The following is a 2,806-nucleotide window of genomic DNA, read 5'->3' as shown; positions in this document are numbered from 1 at the left end:
CCCCAGCTTGCCACGAGTGAGAAGGGAGGCCAGGAACAGCACCAACGTGGCATAGTTGCAAAGGGACCGAGCCGGGACTGGCTTTGCTCTCTGGGGCCGCTCGGCTTGGAAAGAGGAAAGAGAGTGGGGGTTATTTGATAAGGCAGAAGCCGCTGCCTCCCATCCGCCTTGTCTCCCAGCAAAAATTAACACCCCCCCCACAGTTGTGTGGATCCCCAACTTCTCCAGCGAGGCATGGAGGTGCCCCTGATGGAGAATCGCACTGAAAAGGGTCCATTGCTTGGCGCTGTGGGGGGACGTGGGGGTCTGCGGGTGCGTTGGCACATGACAGCACCTCGGCTCCCCTTGTTGCAGGGCGAGTGTGTTTAGGGGAGGGGAGGCAGGTACAACCCCCCTCCCTGCTTAATCCCCTGGCTGCTTTCTGGGGGGTGGGTCTTGCACAAATACTTCAGGTATAACCTACTTGCTGTATGATTGTGTGTGTGTGTGTGTGTGTGTGTGTGTGAAAGGGAGAGAACGTGAAAGAAAAACACTTTATACGTAACCTATCTTGAATCTTTTGGAAGTGTGTGTGTGTGTGCTTGCGCTCAAATACATTATGTCTCACCTACTTTCCTTTCTTGTGCGTGTACATATACAAGCACTTTATACATAGTCTACTCGGTTGGTCAAGTATTTGAAATAAAGTGTGTGCGCGCGCGCGCGCGCGTGAAAGAGGAAAAACACTTTTAGTCGTGTGTGCGTGAAAGGAAAATGAAAGCGCTTGATATATAATCTACTATTTGATAAAGTGTGTGTTTGTGCTTGGGTGTGTGAAAGAGAAAAAAACACTTTGTGCATACTCCATTATTTGATCATTTAAGTGTGTGTGTGAAAGAAAAAAGAAAACACTTGATACTTAATCCACTCTTTGATAAAGTGTGCCTGTGTTTGTGTGTGCAGGCAAAACAATGTTTATATATTACACTATATGATAAAGAGTGTGTGAAAGAAAAAAACACTTTAGACATAATTCACTCTGATTAAGGGTTGTGAGGATGTGTGTGTGTGTGTGTGAGAAAGAGAAAAAACCCACTTTCTAAATAACCTATTATTTTGATTTTTTGGAAGTGTGTGTGTACATAGTTTATGGCTAATCTACTTTTCTGATATTGTCTCGTGTGTGTGCGTATACAAGCACTTTATACATAATCCTACATTTTTAATAATGTATTTGGAAGAAAGTGTGTGGGAGTGTGTGAAAGAGAGACAAAAACCCTTTATATTTTATCCACTATGTTGATCTTGTGTGTGTGAAAGAGCAAGAGAGAGAGAAAGAAGCCACTTCATACATAACCTTCTATTCTGTATTTTTGGCAGTGTATTTTGTTTGCCTAGAAATGCTTTATGCTTAATCTATTCGCCTGGTAATTTTAAACACTTTATACACAGCTCACGACATTTCTCACGTATTTAGAAGAAAGTGTGTGCGCGAGCAATAATACTTCAATCTTCCTTGATTTGTAGTGTGTGTGAATAATTCCTTTGCACATAAACTATTCTCTCATTTATTTGGAAGAAAGCGTGTGTGTAGGTGTGTGTCTGTACACAAATACTTTATGCATATTCTATTTCCCTGATAATGTCTTTGGATGTGTATGCTTATGTGTGTGTGTATACAAACACTTTATGCCTAATTTACCTTCCTGATAATTTGTGGAAGTGTGTGTGGGTGTGTACAAACAGTTAATGCTTAATTTACCTTCCTGATAATTTTTGGAAGAGAAAGAGAGTGTGCATGTGTACGTGTACAAACACTTTATGCCTAATTTACCCTCCGGATAATTTGTGGAAGTGTGTGGGGGGGTGTGGGCGTGGGTGTACAAACACTTTATGCCTAATTTACCTTCTTGATAATTTTTGGAAGTGTGTGTGTGTGTTTACGTGCGTGCGTGTGCGTGTGCGTGTGCGTGTATGTGTGTGTGTGTGCTCGCTCTACCAAAGAAAAGAACAAGGGAAGCGGATTCTAGCCAACAGGTCCGCATTGTACACAGGGGTATAAATTGGATAGGAAATGGTACGTGGCTTCACCTTGAAGAGGAATAGTTGGGTTTCAAAGACTTTCAAACATTCACTGAAATAGATAAAACTTATTTATTACCAGCGAGTGGGGAGGACAAATTGTTGCTTCGCTATAAAACCTGGATTATTTCTGGGCTTGCTTCTTTTATTCAGTCGCGTATTTCATAGCTAGAGCTTGGCAATGAATTCTCTGGGAGGTGTGTGTTGGAGAGGGGGTGAGGGTGATCCACGTCTCTTTAATTGCAAGGAGCCTGCAATATAAAACAAGGATATTGTATTTCGGCAAAACCCAGGGAAATATTCATGTATGCAAACCGCCAATGGGATTTATTTACATTTGGGTATTTTTCAGCCTGGGCTGAAGAGGAGGGAGCAAATAAAGGGGGGGCATACACACGAGAGTGTAAATAGGCGATGTCCATGGATGTGTCGCAGAAGTGATCCTCCGTTTTTCTCCCGGACTCCAGTAGTCCTCGGGAAACCCGCACATGGGCTCATCCCTGCGTGTCTCGAGAAGCAACTGGAGACCTCTAATTGCGAAATAAAATTAAAAACACATAGGACGAGTCAAGCTTGTTATTGCCCCCCACATCATTGCCCCCCACCCCTCTACACTTCTCCCTCCCTGAACGCTTAAAGCAGGGGGTTGGGGGCCAAACTTCTTCTCTTCGCACCGTGCAGAGTTGGGCTAACTTTTCATTTTTCTTTTGTTCTGCTCGGGTCTCCCCCCCCCCCAATTCTCCTT

General features: G+C 43.6%; 1 long non-coding RNA gene across 1 annotated transcript in view; it reads right to left on the bottom strand.

Moving 5' to 3' along the window:
- Window positions 1-2,150: 2,150 nt before the first annotated feature.
- Window positions 2,151-2,806, bottom strand: part of LOC102387615 — a 5,507-nt gene continuing 4,851 nt past the window's right edge. Inside the window, exons 3-4 of the long non-coding RNA XR_324648.2 lie at window positions 2,459-2,591; window positions 2,151-2,312 (exon numbers count right to left, since the gene is read on the bottom strand). This is a non-coding gene — a long non-coding RNA (uncharacterized LOC102387615). The remainder of the gene's footprint in view (window positions 2,313-2,458; window positions 2,592-2,806) is intronic.

This window comes from Alligator sinensis, unplaced genomic scaffold (genome assembly GCF_000455745.1).
Source record: "Alligator sinensis unplaced genomic scaffold, ASM45574v1 scaffold1542_1, whole genome shotgun sequence".
Lineage (NCBI taxonomy): Eukaryota > Metazoa > Chordata > Crocodylia > Alligatoridae > Alligator > Alligator sinensis.
This window is presented reverse-complemented; position numbering and strand designations above follow the sequence as displayed.